Source organism: Podarcis pityusensis (assembly GCF_964106645.2).
Source record: "Podarcis pityusensis genome assembly, chromosome: 3".
Taxonomy (NCBI): Eukaryota; Metazoa; Chordata; class Lepidosauria; order Squamata; family Lacertidae; genus Podarcis; species Podarcis pityusensis.
Genome location: NC_138026.1, coordinates 13228599 through 13243012, shown reverse-complemented (window position 1 = coordinate 13243012; position 14414 = coordinate 13228599). Strand labels below are relative to the sequence as shown.

Below are 14414 nucleotides of genomic sequence, written 5' to 3'. Positions count from 1 at the left end.
GATGCAAGCTTCTGCACTTTGACAGGAAGAACCAACTGCACAAATATAAGATGGGGATGCCTGGTTTGCTAATAGTACCTGTGAATAGGATCATGGGGTCTCAGTAGACCATGAGCTTAACGTGAGTCCACAGTGTGATGTAGCAGCAAAAAAAAGCTAATGCTATTCTAGGCTGCATCAACAGAAGTATAATGTCCAGGTCAAGGGAAGTAATAGTCCCACTCTACCTATTCTGTCTTGGTCAGACCACACCTGGAATACTGTGTCCAGTTCTGGGCATCACAATCTAAGAAGAATGTTGACAAAATCTAAGAAGAATGTGTGCATTCTAAGAAGAATGTGTGCAGAGGAAGGCAACCTAGATGAATAAGGGTCTGGAAACCAATTCTTGTAAGTCAGTTATGAGGTATGTTTATCCTGGAAAAGAGGAGAATGAGAGGAAATATGATAGCCACCTTCAATATCTAAAGGACCGTCACATGGAAGATGGCGCAAGCTTGTTTTCTCCTGCTCTAGAGGGTAGAACCCGAAACAATGGATTCAAATTACAGTGGTACCTTGGGTTAAGTACTTAATTCGTTCCGGAGGTCTGTTCTTAACCTGAAACTGTTCTTAACTTGAAGCACCACTTTAATTAATGGGGCCTCCTGCTGCCGCTGCGCCACCGGAGCACAATTTCTGTTCTCATCCTGAAGCAAAGTTCTTAACCCGAAGTACTATTTCTAGGTTAGCGGAGTCTGTAACCTGAAGCGTATGTAACCCGAGGTGCCACTGTATATAGAAATGAGCAAACCAGAGCAAACCAGGCAGCAGGCTAGCAGGTGGGGCCCATTACTTACATCATAGAATCATAGAATCATAGAGTTGGAAGAGACCACAAGGGCCATCGAGTCCAACCCCCTGCCAAGCAGGAAACACCTAGGAGCCTACACAACACAAAACACTGTCGCTGTATGTAGGTTTTATTTTATTTGTTTTTTATCTTATATTTTGGAAATGTACATCCAGTTTTTTTCTTTAAATTTTTTTGGGGGGCCCCAAGAGATTGGGGCCCTAAGCTATAGCTTGTTTAGCTTATACGTAAATGTGACACTGACAATATAGGATGATACGGGTTTTCCCTCGGTCAACTCTTCATTGTCTGAAGATGCTAAATGTTCCTATGACCTGGGAGTGGGGAAGTGGAATCTTAAATAGCAACTGCAGGTCGGACAGAGGGTTTTTCTTTTGCCTGACTTGTGAGAGGGCGCTGACTTATCCTAAAAGCTAAAGATGAAAAAGGCAAAGGTCATCCCAATCTGGGACTGTTCTGGAAAATAGGGGCATTTGGAGGGTCTGGGGTCCACATAGGCATTTGGTTGGCTTTTGAGAGAAGGGGATGTTGGATCAAGACTCTTATGTTCTGAATTGGATGAAGCCGCCATGTTGTTGTTGTTTTCCCCCTGGCAGGGCCCAGTAGGCCTTTATTATGAGAGGCAAACACCCAACAGGCACAGTTAGGATTTTCTGCCTGTGGTGCAGATCCTAGCGGAGAAGTAAATGCCAGCCATGCATCTAATCCCTTTACAAGGAGTTAAAGCTACTGTATGTCAAGGTGTGCTTTCATGAGGAACATGATGAGCAAGGCTTCCTTTTTAGTTCAAGAGGCCTCCCTAAGTGCCCCGGGGCCACTTTTATCTTGCTCTTCTGCTGAAACCGATCCCCTTCACTCGAATGAATGTGACGGTGTCAAATATAATGATAGTGCCTTATCCAGCTTCATGGTTGACTGACGTGCATTTCAGAGCAGCACATTCCACCCGAGGAGCCCATTTGCACAGCCGAGTGATCTAAACTTGAAAGCTAATTTCTGTAATTACCAAGTGTGATTGAACTCCGGCAAAAGTTTTCATCGCCTGCGCGGGATGGGAATTTTGCCTCCATTGCAGCCGCCACCACCTTGCACTTGCGGGGAGGAACTAATTGGAAGGGATTTAACTGGTGGTCCCCGCTCCCCTTAACTACATATTGAACAAATGGGGAAATCAGGATCCATAATTAGAAAGTCAAATGAATTGTGGAAGCTTTCGCAGGAAGGAAAGGGTTATGTGCCAAACGGGAGAGATCATCAGGGGGTTTGGGCTGGGTGTTCATCAGTATGCGGATGATACCCAGCTCTACCTCTCTTTTAAATCAGAACCAGTGAAGGTGGTGAAGGTCCTGTGTGAGTGCCTGGAGGCGGTTGGAGGATGGATGGCGGCTAACAGATTGAGGTTGAATCCTGACAAGACAGAAGTACTGCTTTGGGGGACAGGGGTCGGGCAGGTGTGGGGGACTCTCTGGTTCTGAATGGAGTAGCTGTGCCACTGAAGGACCAGGTGCACGGCCTGGGAGTCATTTTGGATTCACAACTGTGCATGGAGGCACAGGTCAATTCTGTGTCCAGGGCAGCTGTCTTCCAGCTCCATCTGGTATGCAGGCTAAGACCCTACCTGCCTGCAGACTGTCTCGCCAGAGTGATGGATGCTCTAGTTATCTCCCGCTTGGACTACTGCAACGTGCTCTACGTGGTTCTACCTTTGAAGGTGACCCAGAAACTACAACTAATCCAGAATGCGGCAGCTAGACTGGTGACTGGGAGTGGCTGCCAAAACCATATAACTCCAGTCCTGAAAGACCTACATTGGCTCTCAGTACATTTTCAAACACAATTCAAAGTGTTGGTGCTGACCTTTAAAGCCCTAAACAGCCTCGGCCCAGTATACCTGAAGGAGCGTCTTCACTCCCACCATTCAGCCAGGACACTGAGGTCCAGCGCCAAGGGCCTTCTGGTTGTTCCCTCCCTGTGAGAAGTGAGGTTATAGGGAACCAGGCAGAGGGTTCTTCTTGGTAGTGGTGCCCGCCTTGGTAGTGGTGCCCGCCTTGTGGAACGCCCTCCCATCAGATGTCAAGGAAATAAACAACTACCTGACTTTTAGAAAACATCTGAAGACAGCCCTGTTTAGGGAAGTTTTTAATGTTTGATGTCTTATCATGTTTTTAATATTCTACTGTGAGCCACCCAGAGTGGCTGGGGAAACCCAGCCAGATGGGTGGGGTACAATTCATTCATTCACTCATTCATTCATTCACTCATTCATTCATTCATTCATTCAGTTTACTCTAAACTGTAGAGCCTAAAACATGACACATGCACCACCTGCCTCATATGAGGATGGCAGGTCCTTTTCTTATGGCTGTGGTATGGCAAAACTCTCACAAGGGAGTAGAGTTTAGGAGACATCTTCTTTTTTCAAATAGCACAAGATGTCAAAAATGTCTCCTACAGTTTGGTATATTCAAAAACTGAAACTCTGAAGTACGTGCTGAATGGTACTTGCTATGAGCATCACAGAGCTTGTAACTGAATTTCTTTGACACGTTGTGCATAAAATCCAGCTCTGTTTCCCAAGGTTATTGATGGCACAACACGTGTCTTTTTCAGCGGTGGGCAAGGTAGTAACAATATTCTTTTATGTGCCCAGCAGAGAGGTAGTAGAGATCACTATGTTTTGGTGCTGAATCAAACAGTTGAAACACTTGTCGCTAATGAGAAGAGAGGCGTTGCAAACCATGAGCATAAGAATGGGCCTGGAGGGGATGGGGAATCTGACTCCTCAAAGGAAATCACCGCATAAAATCTGACATAGACGAATATATAATAATAATTTATTATTTATACCCCACCCATCTGGCTGGGTTTCCCCTGCCACTCTGGGTGGCTTACAGCACATAAAAAATGGTAAAACATTAGACATCCAAAAATTTCCTAATACAGGGTTGCCTTCAGATGTCTTCTAAAAGTCAAATAGTTGTTCCACAGTGCAGGCACCACTACCAAGAAAGCCCTCTGCCTGGTTCCCTGTAACCTCACTTCTCGTAGTGAGGGAACCGCCAGAAGGCCCTCGGCGCTAGATCTCAGTGTCCGCGTAGAACGATGGGGGTGGAGACGCTCCTTCAGGTATACTGGACCGAGGCCGTTTAGGGCTTTAAAGGTCAGCACCAACACTTAGAATTGTGCTCGGAAAGGAACCCTTTAACATATACTAACATGGCTGTGCCTTTGCATCCTGAACCACAAAAAAGTCCCCATAACTGTAAAGTACTAGGTGCATATATAGGAAATATTTGTTGCAATAAAGGAGATCTAGGAAATTAAAAACACAGCATTTGCAATTGCTCAGTGCTGAGGCCAAAAACATAGCTAGCATAGCCACTGGATGAATGGGACTTGTGGTCCAAAATTTTGGGGGTTCCAAGGTGGTTGTAGGAAAAAAGCTATATCCTTGAGCTTTGGGGTTCCAGGGAGAAAGCGATCAGGAAGTGCTTCGGGAACAAAATGCTAAATGCTATTTTGGAGACTCGCGGGGATCACACCTTCAGTTGTATTAAGAACTTGGACTGAAATGCCTCCAGCAGAAAAGGGAGCCTATTTGTGCTGGCTACTGGCTTAAATTAATGCATATGCCAGAGGTTAAGCTCCCAAGGATATGCTTATATGAGCGCAGTCACACTCTTCCAAACTGATTGCTGGATCCCAGAAATTGGCTTCATTTGAGCCAATTACATGGTTTCTCCAGAAGTTATTTTATTGGTACTAAGCTGACAGCTGCCAAATTGAAATAAAAATTGTCCGTGAGATATAGTTGAAGAGAGGGATTTATCTTTATCGGCAAATACTAAAACAGCAGCCTGGTTCTCAATGATAAAATTTACTCTTAGCTGAAGAATTACTTGGGCTGCAAGACTTTTCTTTGGGACTGTGACTAACAGAAAAAGATGACAACAAATACAGTGTTTCTGTAATTCTCAAATCTGGCCGTTTTTCATATTTGTTACTAGTTATTTTCTTCTTATAGGTGTTGGATTACCATTTTTTTGCATTGTTTACCTCTGTATGCTCCTTTGCATTACTTACCTACAATGGATATCAGTGACGTACCTGTACATAGCAAATAAAATATTTTTTTCTAAAAATGTATTGCACTCTTGATCTGCATAACAGAATAATCCCAAACCCCGGAACTCAGATTGAAGAATTAGCCACACAGACATACTATCATAGAATCATAGAATTGTAGAGTTGGAAGGGACCCCAAGAGTTATCTAGTCCAACCCTTGCAATGCAGGAATCTCAACTAAAGCATCCATGACAGATGGCCGTCTGCTTCTGCTTAAAAGCCTCAAAGGAAGGAGAGTCCACCACCTTCTGAGGGAATCAGTTCCACAGTTGAACAGTTCTTACATCAGAAAGTTCTTCCTGATGTTTAGTCAGGATCTCCTTTCTTTACAGTGGCACCTCGGCTTACATATGCTTCAGGTTACAGTTGCTTCAGGTTACAGATGATTTGTAATGTTGCGGTTAGGCATTGGTTTTATGAATTGGTTGGTGGAGGGGCATGGGTTGGCTGTGCCTGCCCCTCCAATGCTGCTGCTGCAAGGGTATTCCATTAAAGGAATCCAGGGGCTCCCCATGCTTTTGTCCGAACCCCTGTCAAGGGGCTAGGGCCACGCAAGAGCCCCTGGGAGCATTTGGGGAGAGGTGAGGGCATGGTTCCCAGCTCCATCTTTCTCCCCAAAATGTTTTCCCTTTCTGACTTTCGCAGGCGTGCGAATGTCAGGCTGTCCCCCGGGCGGAGACAGATAGTCGCAACCAATGCCTAAGCAACCACTCACATTTTTTGTATTTTAATAAAGTTGTGGCCAAAATTATGCCAAAAACCTTAAACAAAAATTCTGTGTGAATTGTGTTTTATTGGGGTGGCTTGGGGACCTCGATGCACAAATTTGTCTATTGCTGCTTACCTCCATTCTCCGGCACAGCCCCAGGAACCTGAGTCAACTTGATACTATATGATGAAAAAGAAGAAAAACAGCCTAATGTGTATATGTGTCTGAAGTTATCATGATATTCACAGAGCCAGGTTACAGCTATAACCCAAATGACTCACAGAACCTGCAAAGGAAATTACACATTTCCCTAGCGCACAGAAGAATGCCCAGGCTTTTTTATGACTTTCTGTCTCTCTCTCTCTCTCTCATAAGTCTGAGCTTGATTCCTTTCACATCCTGAACCTCTACGACATCTCTGATTTGGGAACAAGAAAACCTCGGGTGAACCTTTTGCATTCAAAATACTGCATCATGCCATATTGGCCGATGACCCATGCAACCTGTTCTAAAATCTAAATCCTCTTAATATGAGCGTTATCTATCCAAAGAAGATGAAGACATGCAAGACCTGAAGGGGAGAGAGACTGGAAGCTGAGGCATATTTTGAACATTTAAATTGGATGGACATCATAACCTGGAATACTGGTTTTGAGGGGTTCAGGCCAATTTCCTGATTGCCAAAGCTCATATTGACCTGGTTTGTGACATTAATTTACAGCTGCGTCATAGGAATCGAGCGTCATTTCCATGAATATGCGACTACAGCAGCAAGAATGTTACCTCCCCAAAAATGGAAAGAGGAAGAAATCCCAGCAAAAAAGGAATGGATACAAAAACTTATGGAATATGCAGAAATGGTGAAACTTACTGGAAAAATGTGAAATCAAGATAAACTTTTTATAAAAGAATGGAAATGGTTTATTGAATATTTACAAATAAACTGTAAACAGGTCAGAACATTGGCAGGATTATTGTAAGAAGCTGCAGTTTTAAAGTAGATGAATAAATGAGTAAATTAAGTTAATTAGGATATGCAGAAAATATTAAAAATAAATTTAAGGAACCGCAGAAAGAGGAGGAAGGAAGTCGAGTTCTAAAATGTTAAAATGATTGTAAAATTATTGAAATGTATAAAATGGAAAATAATAATAATAATAATAGCATCTCATTAGCCAATGTTATGAAATATGATCCACCGAGGCTCTCAAATTCACATAAGGATAAATGAAATGTGAGGCACTTCAAATACGGGAAAGGGCTATAGGCAGGATGAGTGTAAGGGCTTTCTGAAATTAAAATGCCCATTACTTACCTGGTCTAGGGTACAATTAAAATCTATGCATTAGCCACCTGCCCTGCAGGTGAAACTGGATGGCAACTCCCATTCTACCAGCCATTCTGTGGCTGATGAGAGCTAAGTCCAGCAATATCTCCAGGGCACCTTGCTGGCTATCCCATCCTAAACTGGTTTCAGACTGCAGCCCCAAATTCACTTTCATAACCACACCCGATTTCACTTCTGGACTTGTCTTAGGAATGTGGCCTCAGATCTGTGCCCAAATGGCAACCTATTGTTATCGTTTGCTAGTTGAAAACCAGTCAAGTTTGGCGGCAGAGGAGGCAACTCCTAGGGGCCAAGGTCTCTTTGGACCCCCAATGAAGTATTTGAGGGGGCTGCCCCACCCCACATTTGATGGGCATTGCCATTCAAATGGTGTGTGTGCACCATGTTTTGTGACCTATTATATGGGGTAGGGCTTCCCTGGGATCCCCCAATATTTTATTCCAGTTGGCACCCCTGTTTGGCAAGCAGAGGAGAGAGAAAGGTACAAACTCCCAGTTTTTCCTCTATTCACCCCATTGTCTTCCTTTGCCACCCCCAATATCGCCATCTGCCATTGCCTCAAGAGGAGCAAGGGACTACTGCTTTGACCTATATCTCCTTCCTCCCAACCAAGACAGCATCCCCATCCCTCCTGGTCCAAAAGTTGAGCTGTGGAGGCAGGGAATTGAAGCTCACCCATTGGCGATTCCTGTTACTAAAGGAAGAAGCAGGTTTTTGCCCTCGACTGTACCCTACGTGCAACCTTAGCCTTATAAAACGCGGTGGGCGCCAGGCAGCTCCGTGTTGAGTTTGATTTCTTGGTCACGCCAGAGTGTGACGAGACGTTGGCAAAATGGGGCCAGATGAAACAGTCACCAAGATTAACACTAATGGCCATTAGAAGCAACACAAGTGATATCAGAGCTAGTGTCATGTTAGTGTGTTTGAATAGGGACCTATTGCCTTACTTCTGTCATTATCTCTCACTCACTCCCCAGATGAGTCAGAAAGTAGAATTCCTGCAATCCCAGCGAGGTTTACTCAGAAGTTTTACTGCAGGTAAGTGTGCTTAGAAGAGCTAGTTGCGCATTGACAACCACTTTTTGCTTATTTATTCACATTCATGCTAAACCCTAAGTCCCTATTTCAATTTTTAGTTGGCAGTTTAAATGACACCTGTAGCAGTCATAATTTAACAACCCTGCACTCAATTTTTAATGTCCCAGGAAATGTCAGATATATGGCAGTATCTCACTTGGCATCTATTCTGTACGGCTTCACTGATTTCACATTAAACCCAGGTTTTAGTGGTTGCAGGGAGAATTGTACCTCTTTTGCTTTTACATAGAATCATAGAATTGTGGAGTTGGAAGGGACCCTGAGGATCATGCAGCTGTCCCATACAGGGATCGAACCTGCAACCTTGGCATTATCAGCACCACGCTGTAACCAACCGAGCTACCAGTGACTCTCTGCATTTTGGGGGGAAGACAACCAAGCTGTCTGTGACAGACTTGGCTTGCTATGTGCAGCATCTTCAAGCTGCATCGGAAGTTATAATTACAATGTTGAGGGAATGTTCTTTCATTTGTGGTGGACCTGCAAAAGGGTAAAAGAGTATTGGGAAATAATCCATAATGAATTGGAAAAAAAAATGTTTAAAAGCACTTTTCAGGGGGGAAACCCAGACTCCTTTCTGTTGGGGATAATTCAGATGGAAATTCCCAGGGGTCAAAAAAGGTTATTTATGTAAGCCACTACTGCGGCCCATGTTTTGTTAGCCCAAAAATGGAAAATGAGCAAGGTCCCAACTAAAGAAGAATGACAACTTAAACCAGGCTTTCTCAAACTCGGCCCTCCAGATGTTTTGAGACTACAATTCCCATCATCCTTGACCAGTGGTCCTGCTAGCTAGGGATCATGGGAGTTGTAGGCCAAAAACATGTAGAGGGCCGAATTTGAGGAAGCCTGACTGAAACTGATGAAATATGCACAACTTGTGGACCTAACATATAGAATAAGAGAACAAGAAGAACATACATTTAGAGAAGATTGGAAAATGTTTATTGAATATATGGGGGAAATTGCGTATACTTGAAAATGTTGTCAGCATTAAGATAAATTCAACAGTGTAAATAGGTTTTGATGGATGTAATAATGGAATACTGAATGGTTTAGTTTTTGTAAAATATGCGGGGATTTATGATATGCAAAATAAACCACGGGAAGAGAAGAAAGGAAGTCCTTGATATTTCAAGGATGTTTAAATGAGTATTCAAAATTGTAAAACAGAAACAATTTCATAGAAGGCAGAATTTCAAAAGCTGCCACTTCTCTTGGTTGCACAACAATCATGGGATGTTAATCCGATGTAGGGCTGGAGAAGACCTTTAAAAGCCATCTCTTGAGGGCCCTTTTATAGAGACAATCTGGAATTTGAAGCTTCTCCGTTCGGCAGGATGATGAATGAGCCTTTCTTGGACCTTCTTGCCATCAAGCAATTTAAGGTGCAAGAACTGGCAACCACAATAGAATCCACTCGTTTAAAAGGTAATAAGAACAGGAAAGAATTCATAGAAAGTCTAGCAGGTCAGATACCCTTTTCCCGGGAAGTTCAACCCACTTAACCCTGCATAGTATAAACCTGCATGAAATCCAAAGCTGCCGGCAAAATGAGTGATGTTTACAATCTACCAGGCTCATGCTGCCGTCAATTCCTCCAGTGCTGAAATGAACCTATTTCCTGGGCGAACTATGAAGGATGCTTACTAATGCCAGCAATGTCCCAGCAGTGCTTAGAACCAGAACAAGAAAGATGAGCAGATAAGTAGAACATTAGCAGTGATCCGAAAGCTGCCGGTTGTAATAAACCTTGGGCCATGATGGGTTACCTCTGCCCTTTGGCACACAGGCATAATCTCTGGCTGATCTTTATGGAACGGGATCAGATGGGCCAGAGGTCTTATAGACCACGAAAACCTCGCTGAGCAGCAATGAGATCCTCATTTAGTCCATCCAAGCTAAAACCACAACTGAGGTCAGGAGGAACATGGTAAACATTCACCTGCGACAAAATGCATGTGGACACAGAGGGTTACTTTTTTGGCCAGGTTATGCCATCCTGTTTCTACCCCTCACTGGTTTCCCAGCGCCACTGCCTCCTGGCTCCCAGTGGTCAGTCGGCATTCTGTGCTTACACAGGGACTGTTACCTGGTGACTGACTTTGCTATGGTTTATACGCCTGGTTTAGGAAACGTGTGTAGCCGTCTCCATGTCTCAGACTACAACTCCCATAAACCCTAACCCATGTTCCTGTACTAATCTAACACAGAGGTTACCAGAGCATAGACAACCGAAGTTAGGCTATCCCTTTCCAGATAGGAGTTCAGCTGGGCCTTGTCATAGTGGATGGAAGGCAATCTTCACCACTGAGGCCACCTGAACCTTCAAGAGACAGCAATTGATCGAGAAGGAACCTCAAGCTAAGTACCCACTCTTTAGATGAAGCATAACCCCATCAAGAGCAGGCAACCTCCCATCCACCTGATCTAGGGAACCACTAACTAACTGTGCGTCCAGGATGTCTCAAGGACTACCTGATCCCTTATATCTCAGACAATCGCTGAGATTTTTGAGGCAATCTCTGTTGCTCAGATGCACAGCTTTCAGAAGCCACACATTCATTGTAGTGGACCAAAAGCCTGTTGAACTGTCTCCCAATGGAGATTAGACAAGCACTCTCCTTGTCCTGAACTTCAAGGGCTATGACTTTCTTCTTCCAGTAGGCATGTTAAGGTGGTGTTTGGTTTTTTGATGAATTTGTACGGTTTCATTGTTCGGTTTTCTGTAAATTGCTTTTGCGTGCACCGCTTAGAAATGTGAACTATTAAGTAGCATGTAAAGGTCTTAAATGAATACTGTACATGGTTATAATTATTATAACACAAGGAGTGTACACGTTACAGGAACGTCACACTTTACGGGGGTTTTTAAAATTATAATACTGCCACGCATTACCAGAGATCACAGGGCATTCGTTTTTCTGTCCATTTCCGCGTTTCACCGTCATCACAAACTCGTGGGAGATGTTGCATGGGGCTACATCAGCACCATAGATTTCAAGAACTCTTAAACCACTTTTAAATAACATGGCTTCCTCCTCCCCTGAGAATCCTGGGAAGTGTAGTTTGTTAAAGGTGCTGAGGGCTGTTAAGAGACCCCAACCCCCCCCCCCCCGCAGAGCTACAATTCTCAGAATAGTTTCACAATCAATCCCTCTTTGAATGGAATTAAACTACACTTCCCATGATTCTTTTGGAGGATGCCATGACTTGTTAGAGTGGTATAATAGAGGTTTAAAGGTATGGTATAGATGTGGCCTGGAGGGGACGTGGGTGGCGCTACCACAGAGCCTAGGGCTTGCCGATCAGAAGGTCAGCGGTTCGAATCCCCGTGACGGGGTGAGCTCCCGTTGTTCGGTCCCAGCTCCTGCCCACCTAGCAGTTCGAAAGCACGTCAAAGTGCAAGTAGATAAATAGATACCACTCTGGCGGGAAGGTAAGAAGCGGCTTAGTCATGCTGGCCACATGACCCGGAAGCTGTACGCCGGCTCCCTCGGCCAGTAAAACGAGATGAGCGCCACAACCCCAGAGTCGTCTGCGACTGGAGCTAACGGTCAGGGGTACCTTTACCTTTACCTATGGACGTGATCTGGGTCGCAGGTCGCAGATAGCAAGCTTCACGGGGAATGCCTCTCTGGTCTAGTTCTCATAGCACCATAGAATTGCAGAGTTGGAAGGGTCCAAGAGCGTCATCTAGTCCAATCCCCTGCAATGCAGGAATCTTTGGATTGGAACCCCAGTCCTGGAATTAAGAGTCTCATGTCCTACTGACCAGGCTACCCTAGCTGTGTATTCAAGCTATGTCATTTCAGATTGCAGGTGGGTGCTTAAATGACTACATACCCGCCCACCCACATCCTTCTTTTAACCCAGCAATGCCTGAGTTACACTTTCACTGACAGCTATTTTTTTAAAAAAATATGGCTACCGAACCCCTCCCCGCACCAGTATACCACTGGTACAGCCCAGACTACATCAGCACGAACCAGGTCTGCCTTTCCACCACAGCTCCATCTGGAGAATGGGGATGATTCTATTAGCCTGCTTTACAGGGTCATAGTAAGGATTAACTGAGACCTGACACAGTTTGAGCACTTAAAAGGAAGCTTAACTGCTATTACTAATGACTGCAACTCATACGCCAAAAAAATAAAGCATGGCTGACAGGTGCGAACAGGCTTGGATTTGTTCCGATTTAAAGTGTTCTCCTTGCCCGGAATCCTTGTTCTTAAATCATCGTTTGGACGCAGCAGATGTTCTCTCGGAAGTCCCACGGAAGCCCATCCGACTCACTTCCTAATAAGTGTTATTTAGGGCTACAGATCGAAAGCTGATTGTCACCTACTTAACCAGCCACCACGCTTGGAGCCGCCGCAGAGCAGCGCCCCCTTAGAGGTGCAGTTGCGCAGCAGCTGAACTTTGGGAAACGGGAAAACCAAGCTGCGGAGCAAGCGCAGGGAATACTGCTACTCAGAAGTAAGCCTGCCTCCAGGCGCTTGATTGTTTGATTCGGGTTTTTTTTATGGGTGTGTGTGTCAGCGCACCACGTTGGTTCAGGTGATCAGTTTCCTGGAGAAGTCTCTCTCGTTGCCAAAAAGGATTTCCTCTCCTGGTGCCTAACCCATCAAATCTTGCCAGATCTCAGGCAGCGAAGCTCTCTGCTGCTGCGCGATCGGCTTGACGGCAGAAGTAGTAACCCTTAACGCACGCCCTTTTCTCCCCAGGGTGACGACTTGTCTCGAGACACTGATTTCCAGCACACGCCTCCTTTTCCCAATGTGATCATCTTCCTCTCTCGCATTCACACACACAGACACAAACACACGCACAACCTGTCCTAAAGCGATTGCCATCCACTGCGGGTCTTACGCACCCAACCCCCACCAAGTAAAAAAAAGGCGCACGGGAGGGCAACCTTTGAATCATGGCTTTTCAGGTGTGCCCCCCCCCCGTGTTACCATAGAATCATAGACTCTTAGAGTTAGAAGGGACCCAGGGGTCATCTAGTCTAACCCCATGCAATGCAGGAATCTTTCCAAACATAGGCTGCATACACGCCCCCAAACACATTCGAAGCGCTCCCCCCCCCCAAAATGAAAATTAAAATTAAAATTAAATTATGGGCACTGTCATTTGGTGAAGGGAATTGGCACTCTGAGGCTGTCAAACTACAGTTCCCAGAACTCCTATGAAGGGGAAAAGATGCTTTAAAGTGTACAGGATCAGGCCCAAGGGCGTTACAGCTGGGACTCTAAAAGCCATCCTCTCCTCGGCTCTTGGGGTGGCTGATGCATGTGGGAAAAGCACTCCTGATATGCTCAGAGGCTGTTCTTTCAGTAACAGGTTCGGGAGCAGAGCTTCATAACTTCGATGTTTTGTGCGTGCGTGTTTTTACTTCATACCGCCCCGCGTATCCTCACAAACGCTCAAGGCGAACCTCTTTCCCCTTCCCAAACCCATACAGCTGCTCCCAATGCAGAAAATGGTGTTTGCGCGCATTATTCACTCCGGCAGGCTTTTATCTAAAATGCTGCGCTCACCGATCAGAAGCGCAGGGAGCAAACAAGCCCAAAGCCACGTCGCCCTCGCACCATTTTTAAAGTAGTGCCATCCCTTGTAGAATCCGCATAGGTATGCGCGACAGCTATTTAGTGGCAAAGGCATAGGAAGGAAGACCTGTGCCTGGTCTGCCTCCCCAAAAAGCTGGGGTGGGGGCGGGGTAGAGCTATTCCACATAATTTCATAGCTTTCCATATAAAATCCTCCACACTAAAAAAAAACACCTAGCAAGCCAGGAAAAAGGACTCCAGCCGTTTCCCTGACATACTAGCTTTCTGCGTGCAGGGACTCTTGCTTTAGTTCGTTGCTCAATCAGGCGAGTCCTCACCTGGACCGCCCAGAGGCAGGCAGGTTGATTGAGAAATATGGAGTTAAGTAGCTCCACAGACCACCTTGAGACTTAACAGTGCGAGTCTGCACGTTTGCTCTGAAGTCAAAGAGTCTCCCGTCGAATTCCCCAGCCTGAGCACAGCACCGAGGCATTCAGGCTGCGTTTGCCCCTGTGGTTTGGGAGGGAAGCTCCCGAGACGGCTCGATCATGCGACGTTCACGCGTCGTCCAGGTTTTCTCGATACTAAAAGCTGCTGAACTTTGCAATCCTGCGCTAAAGAGCTGTTCCTCCTTGCGAGCGCGTAGTTAAGTTTCTCTTTGCAGCTCTCCCACGTGTGATAGGGGAGCGTGGGACATTTCTGAAGCCTCCCCCCCCCCCGCAAAGTAA

General features: G+C 45.4%; 1 long non-coding RNA gene across 1 annotated transcript; it reads left to right on the top strand.

The window, feature by feature from the left end:
• The first annotated feature begins 338 nt into the window (after positions 1–338).
• On the top strand, positions 339–10928 carry LOC308472540. Its single transcript, XR_013983568.1, has 3 exons — positions 339–406; positions 8014–8074; positions 10394–10928. It is a non-coding gene; the product is annotated as an uncharacterized lncRNA (long non-coding RNA).
• Positions 10929–14414: the final 3486 nt, after the last annotated feature.